General features: G+C 35.1%; 1 non-coding gene and 2 pseudogenes across 1 annotated transcript; all 3 read left to right on the top strand.

Moving 5' to 3' along the window:
• The first annotated feature begins 6762 nt into the window (after positions 1 to 6762).
• Positions 6763 to 8755, top strand: LOC117149182 (annotated as a pseudogene).
• Positions 8756 to 9436: 681 nt separating this feature from the next.
• On the top strand, positions 9437 to 9615 carry LOC117149179. Its single transcript, XR_004460096.1, has one exon. It is a non-coding gene; the product is annotated as a 5.8S ribosomal RNA (ribosomal RNA).
• Positions 9616 to 10010: 395 nt separating this feature from the next.
• On the top strand, positions 10011 to 13049 carry LOC117149178 (annotated as a pseudogene; the record flags this gene model as incomplete).

Here is a 13049-nt window from a genome sequence, read left to right on the forward strand (position 1 = left end):
GCCTCGTGCTCATCCTGGCAACAGGAACGACCATAAAGAAGCCGTCGAGAGATATCGGAAGAGTTTTCTTTTCTGTTTTATAGCCGTACTACCATGGAAGTCTTTCGCAGAGAGATATGGTAGATGGGCTAGAAGAGCATGACATATACTGTTGTGTCGATATTTTCTCCTCGGACCTTGAAAATTTATGGTGGGGACACGCAAACTTCTCAACAGGCCGTACCAATATCCGCAGCTGGTCTCCAAGGTGAAGAGTCTCTAGTCGATAGAATAATGTAGGTAAGGGAAGTCGGCAAATTAGATCCGTAACTTCGGGATAAGGATTGGCTCTGAAGATTGAGATAGTCGGGCTTGATTGGGAAACAATAACATGGTTTATGTGCTCGTTCTGGGTAAATAGAGTTTCTAGCATTTATGTTAGTTACTTGTTCCCCGGATAGTTTAGTTACGTAGCCAATTGTGGAACTTTCTTGCTAAAATTTTTAAGAATACTATTTGGGTTAAACCAATTAGTTCTTATCAATTATAACGATTATCAATTAACAATCAATTCAGAACTGGCACGGACTTGGGGAATCCGACTGTCTAATTAAAACAAAGCATTGTGATGGCCCTAGCGGGTGTTGACACAATGTGATTTCTGCCCAGTGCTCTGAATGTCAAAGTGAAGAAATTCAAGTAAGCGCGGGTCAACGGCGGGAGTAACTATGACTCTCTTAAGGTAGCCAAATGCCTCGTCATCTAATTAGTGACGCGCATGAATGGATTAACGAGATTCCTACTGTCCCTATCTACTATCTAGCGAAACCACAGCCAAGGGAACGGGCTTGGAATAATTAGCGGGGAAAGAAGACCCTTTTGAGCTTGACTCTAATCTGGCAGTGTAAGGAGACATAAGAGGTGTAGAATAAGTGGGAGATATTAGACCTCGGTTTGGTATCGTCAATGAAATACCACTACTCTTATTGTTTCCTTACTTACTTGATTAAATGGAACGTGTATCATTTCCTAGCCATTATACGGATATATTTATTATATCTTATGGTATTGGGTTTTGATGCAAGCTTCTTGATCAAAGTATCACGAGTTTGTTATATAATCGCAAACAAATTCTTTAATAAAACGATGCATTTATGTATTTTTGATTTGAAAATTTGGTATAACTCCAATTACTCAGGTATGATCCAATTCAAGGACATTGCCAGGTAGGGAGTTTGACTGGGGCGGTACATCTCTCAAATAATAACGGAGGTGTCCCAAGGCCAGCTCAGTGCGGACAGAAACCACACATAGAGCAAAAGGGCAAATGCTGACTTGATCTCGGTGTTCAGTACACACAGGGACAGCAAAAGCTCGGCCTATCGATCCTTTTGGTTTAAAGAGTTTTTAACAAGAGGTGTCAGAAAAGTTACCATAGGGATAACTGGCTTGTGGCGGCCAAGCGTTCATAGCGACGTCGCTTTTTGATCCTTCGATGTCGGCTCTTCCTATCATTGTGAAGCAAAATTCACCAAGCGTTGGATTGTTCACCCATGCAAGGGAACGTGAGCTGGGTTTAGACCGTCGTGAGACAGGTTAGTTTTACCCTACTAATGACAAAACGTTGTTGCGACAGCATTCCTGCGTAGTACGAGAGGAACCGCAGGTACGGACCAATGGCACAATACTTGTTCGAGCGAACAGTGGTATGACGCTACGTCCGTTGGATTATGCCTGAACGCCTCTAAGGTCGTATCCGTGCTGGACTGCAATGATAAATAAGGGGCAATTTGCATTGTATGGCTTCTAAACCATTTAAAGTTTATAATTTATTTTATAAACGACAATGGATGTGATGCCAATGTAATTTGTAACATAGTAAATTAGGAGGATCTTCGATCACCTGATGCCGCGCTAGTTACATATAAAAGCATTATTTAATACAATGACAAAGCCTAGAATCAATTGTAAACGACTTTTGTAACAGGCAAGGTGTTGTAAGTGGTTGAGCAGCTGCCATACTGCGATCCACTGAAGCTTATCCTTTGCTTGATGATTCGATAAATAAATGATTTTTCCTGTAGCCAAACAAACACCTCGTCATCAATTTAGTGACGCATATGATATTGTCCCTATCATATAATTTTTGATATAAAGACTTTAAAGAATTATATCAAGTTGCCAAATACCTCGTCATCAATTTAGTGACGCATATGATATTGTCCCTATCGTATAATTTTTGATATAAAGACTTTAAAGAATTCTATCACGTTGCCAAATACCTCGTCATCAATTTAGTGACGCATATGATATTGTCCCTATCATATAATTAATATAAAGACTTTAATGAATTGTGTCAAGTTGCCAAACACCTCGTCATCAATTTAGTGACGCATATGATATTGTCCCTATCATATAATTTTTGATATAAAGACTTTAAAGAATTATATCAAGTTGCCAAATACCTCGTCATCAATTTAGTGACGCATATGATATTGTCCCTATCAATGAATTGTGTCAAGTTGCCAAACACTCGTCATCAATTTAGTGACGCATATGATATTGTCCCTATCACTTTATCAAGTTGTACCTCGTCATCAATTTAGTGACGCATATGATATTGTCCCTATCATATAATTAATATAAAGACTTTAATGAATTGTGTCAAGTTGCCAAACACCTCGTCATCAATTTAGTGACGCATATGATATTGTCCCTATCATATAATTTTTGATATAAAGACTTTAAAGAATTATATCAAGTTGCCAAATACCTCGTCATCAATTTAGTGACGCATATGATATTGTCTCTATCATATAATTAATATAAAGACTTTAATGAATTGTGTCAAGTTGCCAAACACCTCGTCATCAATTTAGTGACGCATATGATATTGTCCCTATCATATAATTTTTGATATAAAAACTTTAAAGAATTGTATCAAGTTGCCAAATACCTCGTCATCTTTAGTGACGCATATGATATTGTCCCTATCATATAATTAATATAAAGACTTTAATGAATTGTGTCAAGTTGCCAAACACCTCGTCATCAATTTAGTGACGCATATGATATTGTCCCTATCATATAATTTTTGATATAAAACTTTAAAGAATTGTATCAAGTTGCCAAAGTCATCAATTTAGTGACGCATATGATATTGTCCCTATCATATAATTAATATAAAGACTTTAATGAATTGTGTCAAGTTGCCAAACACCTCGTCATCAATTTAGTGACGCATATGATATTGTCCCTATCATATAATTTTGATATAAAGACTTTAAAGAATTATATCAAGTTGCCAAATACCTCGTCATCAATTTAGTGACGCATATGATATTGTCTCTATCATATAATTAATATAAAGACTTTAATGAATTGTGTCAAGTTGCCAAACACCTCGTCATCAATTTAGTGACGCATATGATATTGTCCCTATCATATAATTTTTGATATAAAGACTTTAAAGAATTATCAAGTTGCCAAATACCTCGTCATCAATTTAGTGACGCATATGATATTGTCTCTATCATATAATTAATATAAAGACTTTAATGATTTGTGTCACGTTGCCAAACACCTCGTCATCAATTTAGTGACGCATATGATATTGTCCCTATCATATAATTAATATAAAGACTTTTTAAAGAATTGTATCAAGTTGCCAAACACCTCGTCATCAACTACTATATTATGGTTGCGCCGACCTCTCATATTGTATTCTCTTATGTCTTCATAGGATTTTGGCAATTATACGAGTAAATTAAATAATATACATATGAAAATGATTAATTATTATATGTATAAGGGAAAAAATGCTGAAATATTCCCATATTATCTTAGTATTATAGAGGAAAGACCGTTGCCGACCTCTGATATTGTTCAAAACTTATGTATTTATATGATTTTGGCAATTATATGAGTAAATTAAATAATATACATATAAAATGATTAAATATTATATGTATAAATGTATAAAGGAAAAAATGATGAAATATTCCCACATTATCTTAGTATTATAGAGGAAAGACCGTTGCTGACCTCTGATATTGTTCAAAACTTATGTATTTATATGATTTTGGCAATAATATGAGTAAATTAAATAATATACATATGAAAATGATTAATTATTATATGTATAAATGTATAAGGGAAAAAATGCTGAAAATATTCCCATATTATCTTAGTATTATAGAGGAAAGACCGTTGCTGACCTCTGATATTGTTCAAAACTTATGTATTTATATGATTTTGGCAATTATATGAGTAAATTAAATAATATACATATGAAAATTATTAATTATATATGTATAGGGGAAAAAATGCTGAAATATTCCCACATTCTCTTAGTATTATAGAGAAAAGCCATTATAGTGAGAGGGTATAGTAGTGTAAACGACCGGAATTACGACAGAGGGTTCAAAAACTACTATAGGTAGGCAGTGGTTGCCGACCTCTCATATTGTTCAAAACTTATGTATTCATATGATTTTGGCAATTATATGAGTAAATTAAATAATATACATATGAAAATTATTAATTATTATATGTATAGGGGAAAAAATGCTGAAATATTCCCACATTCTCTTAGTATTATAGAGAAAGCCATTATAGTGAGAGGGTATAGTAGTGTAAACGACCGGAATTACGACAGAGGGTTCAAAAACTACTATAGGTAGGCAGTGGTTGCCGACCTCTCATATTGTTCAAAACTTATGTATTCATATGATTTTGGCAATTATATGAGTAAATTAAATAATATACATATGAAAATTATTAATTATTATATGTATAAGGGAAAAAATGCTGAAAATATCCCACATTCTCTTAGTATAATAGAGAAAAGCCATTATAGTGAGAGGGTATAGTAGTGTAAACGACCGGAATTACGACAGAGGGTTCAAAAACTACTATAGGTAGGCAGTGGTTGCCGACCTCTCATATTGTTCAAAACTTATGTATTCATATGATTTTGGCAATAATATGAGTAAATTAAATAATATACATATGAAAATGATTAATTATTATATGTATAAGGGAAAAAATGCTGAAAATATCCCACATTCTCTTAGTATTATAGAGAAAAGCCATTATAGTGAGAGGGTATAGTAGTGTAAACGACCGGAATTACGACAGAGGGTTCAAAAACTACTATAGGTAGGCAGTGGTTGCCGACCTCTCATATTGTTCAAAACTTATGTATTCATATGATTTTGGCAATAATATGAGTAAATTAAATAATATACATATGAAAATGATTAATTATTATATGTATAAGGGAAAAAATGCTGAAAATATCCCACATTCTCTTAGTATTATAGAGAAAAGCCATTATAGTGAGAGGGTATAGTAGTGTAAACGACCGGAATTACGACAGAGGGTTCAAAAACTACTATAGGTAGGCAGTGGTTGCCGACCTCTCATATTGTTCAAAACTTATGTATTCATATGATTTTGGCAATAATATGAGTAAATTAAATAATATACATATGAAAATGATTAATTATTATATGTATAAGGGAAAAAATGCTGAAAATATCCCACATTCTCTTAGTATTATAGAGAAAAGCCATTATAGTGAGAGGGTATAGTAGTGTAAACGACCGGAATTACGACAGAGGGTTCAAAAACTACTATAGGTAGGCAGTGGTTGCCGACCTCTCATATTGTTCAAAACTTATGTATTCATATGATTTTGGCAATAATATGAGTAAATTAAATAATATACATATGAAAATGATTAATTATTATATGTATAAGGGAAAAAATAATCATATTATATATGAATAATGGAAAAAAAATGAAATGTTCCTATAATCTCTTAATATATAAGAGAATAGCCCCGTATGTTGGGTGGCAAACGGAATTGAAAATACCCGCTTTGAGGACAGCGGGTTCAAAAACTTACTATAGGTAGGCAGTGGTTGCCGACCTCCCGCATTATTCGAAATATTTATTTCGGATTATGTTTTATATTGGTTACATACAATAAAGTATATTATTATCCGTACAAATTTGTTTCAGTTCTATAGACACGGGACTTGGCTCCGCGGATAATAGGAAATATACGCTTTATAGATAATATCGTTGAAACAAAAGTCAAGTTTCTATATATATAGAATAACAAATCGTTTCCATATATTATCGTTAATTTTTGGAGGCAGGCAAATATTTAATTTATTACCTGCCGTATAGTTGGATTATTATATCGTTACGGGTATAATACAAATATGGATTCTTATGAAAGAAATATAAAATTATATATTAATGTGGAAATATTATCATATGCGCTTGTTTTATGTTATATATTACCAGAGATATATATGAAAAGAGATAAATTTTAAATTTATCTTCAAAATGCAAATGATTTAACTTAATATTTATATTGGTTAAACAAAAATTGTACATGTGTGGATACAATAATTATGTATGTTGGAAATAAAATGATATTTTATAATGAAATATGTATGTATAAAAGATAAAATTATAGAAATATATATATTACAATAATTAGATGAAATTCTTGTTATATTGGTAAAAACAAGTATAAATTAAAAATGAAAATATGGATTTACGAATGCTTATATAAAAATGGCCGTAATCGAATGGATTTTTTACTTATATATTTAAAATTTTACCCAAAGGGCGAAATATTGAATTTTATTCAATATAATAAAAATCATGGAATTATATAAAGTGAAAAAATCTATATATCTATATATCTATTATATTGCTTATTTCGATTCAAAATATATGAATGGAATATGAAGGAAAAACATTATTCTGGTTGATCCTGCCAGTAGTTATATGCTTGTCTCAAAGATTAAGCCATGCATGTCTAAGTACACACGAATTAAAAGTGAAACCGCAAAAGGCTCATTATATCAGTTATGGTTCCTTAGATCGTTAACAGTTACTTGGATAACTGTGGGTAATTCTAGAGCTAATACATGCATTAAAACATGAACCTTATGGGACATGTGCTTTTATTAGGCTAAAACCAACGATCGCAAGATCGTTATATTGGTTGAACTCTAGATAACATGCAGATCGTATGGTCTTGTACCGACGACAGATCTTTCAAATGTCTGCCCTATCAACTTTTGATGGTAGTATCTAGGACTACCATGGTTGCAACGGGTAACGGGGAATCAGGGTTCGATTCCGGAGAGGGAGCCTGAGAAAACGGCTACCACATCTAAGGAAGGCAGCAGGCGCGTAAATTACCCACTCCCAGCTCGGGGAGGTAGTGACGAAAAATAACAATACAGGACTCATATCCGAGGCCCTGTAATTGGAATGAGTACACTTTAAATCCTTTAACAAGGACCAATTGGAGGGCAAGTCTGGTGCCAGCAGCCGCGGTAATTCCAGCTCCAATAGCGTATATTAAAGTTGTTGCGGTTAAAACGTTCGTAGTTGAACTTGTGCTTCATACGGGTAGTACAACTTACAATTGTGGTTAGTACTATACCTTTATGTATGTAAGCGTATTACCGGTGGAGTTCTTATATGTGATTAAATACTTGTATTTTTCATATGTTCCTCCTATTTAAAAACCTGCACTAGTGCCTCTTAAACGATGTTATTGTGGGCCGGTACTATTACTTGAACAAATTAGAGTGCTTAAAGCAGGCTTCAAATGCCTGAATATTCTGTGCATGGGATAATGAAATAAGACCTCTGTTCTGCCTTCATTGGTTTTCAGATCAAGAGGTAATGATTAATAGAAGCCAGTTTGGGGGGCATTAGTATTACGACGCGAGAGGTGAAATTCTTGGACCGTCGTAAGACTAACTTAGCGAAAGCATTTGCCAAAGATGTTTCATTAATCAAGAACGAAAGTTAGAGGTTCGAAGGCGATCAGATACCGCCCTAGTTCTAACCATAAACGATGCCAGCTAGCAATTGGGTGTAGCTACTTTTATGGCTCTCTCAGTCCGCTTCCCGGGAAACCAAAGCTTTTGGGCTCCGGGGGAAGTATGGTTGCAAAGCTGAAACTTAAAGGAAATTGACGGAAGGGCACCACCAGGAGTGGAGCCTGCGGCTTAATTTGACTCAACACGGGAAAACTTACCAGGTCCGAACATAAGTGTGTAAGACAGATTGATAGCTCTTTCTCGAATCTATGGGTGGTGGTGCATGGCCGTTCTTAGTTCGTGGAGTGATTTGTCTGGTTAATTCCGATAACGAACGAGACTCAAATATATTAAATAGATATCTTCAGGATTATGGTGCTGAAGCTTATGTAGCCTTCATTCATGTGGGCAGTAAAATGTTTATTGTGTTGAATGTGTTTATGTAAGTGGAGCCCGTACCTGTTGGTTTGTCCCATTATAAGGACACTAGCTTCTTAAATGGACAAATTGCGTCTAGCAATAATGAGATTGAGCAAATAACAGGTCTGTGATGCCCTTAGATGTCCTGGGCTGCACGCGCGCTACAATGAAAGTATCAACGTGTATTTCCTAGACCGAGAGGTCCGGGTAAACCGCTGAACCACTTTCATGCTGGGATTGTGAACTGAAACTGTTCACATGAACTTGGGAATTCCCAGTAAGTGTGAGTCATTAACTCGCATTGATTACGTCCCTGCCCTTTGTACACACCGCCCGTCGCTACTACCGATGAATTATTTAGTGAGGTCTCCCGACGTGATCACTGTGACGCCTTGCGTGTTACGGTTGTTTCGCAAAAGTTGACCGAACTTGATTATTAGAGGAAGTAAAAGTCGTAACAAGGTTTCCGTAGGTAACCTGCGGAAGGATCATTATGTATAATATCCTTATCGTTAATAAACATTTGTTATAATACAAATAAATACAATTAACCAAAAATAAAAATATTACAAATGATCCACGGAATCAAAAGTTAAAGTCAAAATAAAAATGAAGATGGCTTTTATTTATATGTGGGCTTGGCAACCTCATAAAAAGACTTTAACATTATTAATGTTGTTGTGCGTATTGTGGCAGTACCTACTACAACAATGCCGTTCCTATAAAAACAAATTCTCGAAAATGGAAATCGAAGAAACTGAACAAAATTTGAAAGTAGAAGTCGAATTAAAATTAAAATAATTTTGAATGTGGTATTCAAAATAAGTGTGTGTGTATATGGACCATAATATACACGCGTTGCGAATATGTATTGTTCATCTATGTTATGAGCATACGTTGGCTAATGCAACAACCTAAAATATACAATGTTTGTACCTGTCATCCATCAGGTTAATGTTTTATATAAATTTTGCAGTATGTGTCACCCAAAATAGCAAACCATAACCAGATTTTTATGATACATAATGCTTATATGAAACTAAGACATATCGCAACATTTATTTTTAGGTATAAAAATAAATTTATTGAAGGAATTGATATATGCCAGTAAAATGGTGTATTTTTAATTTCTTTCAATAAAAACAATATTGATATTATATAAAAATGAATTATAAAACTCTAAGCGGTGGATCACTCGGCTCATGGGTCGATGAAGAACGCAGCAAACTGTGCGTCATCGTGTGAACTGCAGGACACATGAACATCGACATTTTGAACGCATATCGCAGTCCATGCTGTTATGTACTTTAATTAATTTTATAGTGCTGCTTGGACTACATATGGTTGAGGGTTGTAAGACTATGCTAATTAAGTTGTTTATAAATTTTTTATAAGCATATGGTATATTATTGGATTAAATAATGATTTTATTCATAATATTAAAAAAGAAATGAAAAACATTATCTCACATTTGAATGTGAAAAACGAAGAGAAATATTTTCTTTTTCAATCAAATAATACTGAGAAATGTCTAGCATAAAAAATTGAAATATTTTTCATCTAGAATTGTCTCTTATTAATGATTCGGAAAAAGAAAAATCTTGGTTTTGTTATTATTCTTCGTTGGTTCGTTAAATGGATAAAAAATAACTTTGCTTACAAGAACTATTGGAACTATTTATAACGAATTTAATTGATTGTTTTATCATTTATATATAAAGAATTTATGGCAAAAAATAGTTATATATACAACCTCAACTCATATGGGACTACCCCCTGAATTTAAGCATATTAATTAGGGAGGAAAAGAAACTAACAAGGATTTTCTTAGTAGCGGCGAGCGAAAGAAAACAGTTCAGCACTAAGTCACTTTGTCTATATGGCAAATGTGAGATGCAGTGTATGGAGCGTCAATATTCTAGTATGAGAAATTAATGATTTAAGTCCTTCTTAAATGAGGCCATTTACCCATAGAGGGTGCCAGGCCCGTATAACGTTAATGATTACTAGATGATGTTTCCAAAGAGTCGTGTTGCTTGATAGTGCAGCACTAAGTGGGTGGTAAACTCCATCTAAAACTAAATATAACCATGAGACCGATAGTAAACAAGTACCGTGAGGGAAAGTTGAAAAGAACTCTGAATAGAGAGTTAAACAGTACGTGAAACTGCTTAGAGGTTAAGCCCGATGAACCTGAATATCCGTTATGGAAAATTCATCATTAAAATTGTAATATTTAAATAATATTATTAAGAATAATGTGCATTTTTTCCATATAAGGACATTGTAATCTATTAGCATATCCCAAATTTATCATAAAATATAACTTATAGTTTATTCCAATTAAATTGCTTGCATTTTAACACAGAATAAATGTTATTAATTTGATAAAGTGCTGATAGATTTATATTATTACAGAGCGTTAATTTTTCGGAATTATATAATGGCATAATTATCATTGATTTTTGTGTTTATTATATGCTCTTGTATGATTAACAATGCGAAAGATTCAGATACCTTCGGGACCCGTCTTGAAACACGGACCAAGGAGTCTAACATATGTGCAAGTTATTGGGATGTAAACCTAATAGCGTAATTAACTTGACTAATAATGGGATTAGTTTTTTAGCTATTTATAGCTAATTAACACAATCCCGGGGCGTTCTATATAGTTATGTATAATGTATATTTATATTATTTATGCCTCTAACTGGAACGTACCTTGAGCATATATGCTGTGACCCGAAAGATGGTGAACTATACTTGATCAGGTTGAAGTCAGGGGAAACCCTGATGGAAGACCGAAACAGTTCTGACGTGCAAATCGATTGTCAGAATTGAGTATAGGGGCGAAAGACCAATCGAACCATCTAGTAGCTGGTTCCTTCCGAAGTTTCCCTCAGGATAGCTGGTGCATTTTAATATTATATAAAATAATCTTATCTGGTAAAGCGAATGATTAGAGGCCTTAGGGTCGAAACGATCTTAACCTATTCTCAAACTTTAAATGGGTAAGAACCTTAACTTTCTTGATATGAAGTTCAAGGTTATGATATAATGTGCCCAGTGGGCCACTTTTGGTAAGCAGAACTGGCGCTGTGGGATGAACCAAACGTAATGTTACGGTGCCCAAATTAACAACTCATGCAGATACCATGAAAGGCGTTGGTTGCTTAAAACAGCAGGACGGTGATCATGGAAGTCGAAATCCGCTAAGGAGTGTGTAACAACTCACCTGCCGAAGCAACTAGCCCTTAAAATGGATGGCGCTTAAGTTGTATACCTATACATTACCGCTAAAGTAGATGATTTATATTACTTGTGATATAAATTTTGAAACTTTAGTGAGTAGGAAGGTACAATGGTATGCGTAGAAGTGTTTGGCGTAAGCCTGCATGGAGCTGCCATTGGTACAGATCTTGGTGGTAGTAGCAAATAATCGAATGAGACCTTGGAGGACTGAAGTGGAGAAGGGTTTCGTGTGAACAGTGGTTGATCACGAGTTAGTCGGTCCTAAGTTCAAGGCGAAAGCCGAAAATTTTCAAGTAAAACAAAAATGCCTAAATATAAACAAAGCGAATATAATACACTTGAATAATTTTGAACGAAAGGGAATACGGTTCCAATTCCGTAACCTGTTGAGTATCCGTTTGTTATTAAATATGGGCCTCGTGCTCATCCTGGCAACAGGAACGACCATAAAGAAGCCGTCGAGAGATATCGGAAGAGTTTTCTTTTCTGTTTTATAGCCGTACTACCATGGAAGTCTTTCGCAGAGAGATATGGTAGATGGGCTAGAAGAGCATGACATATACTGTTGTGTCGATATTTTCTCCTCGGACCTTGAAAATTTATGGTGGGGACACGCAAACTTCTCAACAGGCCGTACCAATATCCGCAGCTGGTCTCCAAGGTGAAGAGTCTCTAGTCGATAGAATAATGTAGGTAAGGGAAGTCGGCAAATTAGATCCGTAACTTCGGGATAAGGATTGGCTCTGAAGATTGAGATAGTCGGGCTTGATTGGGAAACAATAACATGGTTTATGTGCTCGTTCTGGGTAAATAGAGTTTCTAGCATTTATGTTAGTTACTTGTTCCCCGGATAGTTTAGTTACGTAGCCAATTGTGGAACTTTCTTGCTAAAATTTTTAAGAATACTATTTGGGTTAAACCAATTAGTTCTTATCAATTATAACGATTATCAATTAACAATCAATTCAGAACTGGCACGGACTTGGGGAATCCGACTGTCTAATTAAAACAAAGCATTGTGATGGCCCTAGCGGGTGTTGACACAATGTGATTTCTGCCCAGTGCTCTGAATGTCAAAGTGAAGAAATTCAAGTAAGCGCGGTCAACGGCGGGGAAACGACTCTCTTTAAATGAATGCCATTCCAAATGGAGCCCAAGAGCTACAAACGATCATTGACAGGGCAGAGCTCGAGGAAAGGAAACCACTCCCATGCTTATCGCTATATCTCCTAGGAATTTTTCCGGCACAGGGTGTACGACACACGCTGACGAGACCTCCTCGGAGACCTCGAAATAGGAGAGAAAGCAAAGGCAACAGATGCTGTCGTAACTGGGATAAGCATAAAGGAAGATGCATTAAGTCCTTTGCTAAATGGAACTGATGAGTCGGTAATGCCAAGCCAAGAAGTAATGGTTCCCTACTGGAGAGAAGTAATGACTCAGCCTAGCCCAAGCTCTTGCAGTGGAGAAGTGATACAAATGGATCACTCGCTTGAGAGGGTTTGGTCTGCTATTACGGAGCATGACCTTAGGCAT

The sequence above is a fragment of the Drosophila mauritiana genome, unplaced genomic scaffold (genome assembly GCF_004382145.1).
Source record: "Drosophila mauritiana strain mau12 unplaced genomic scaffold, ASM438214v1 U_170, whole genome shotgun sequence".
In the NCBI taxonomy this organism is placed as follows: domain Eukaryota; kingdom Metazoa; phylum Arthropoda; class Insecta; order Diptera; family Drosophilidae; genus Drosophila; species Drosophila mauritiana.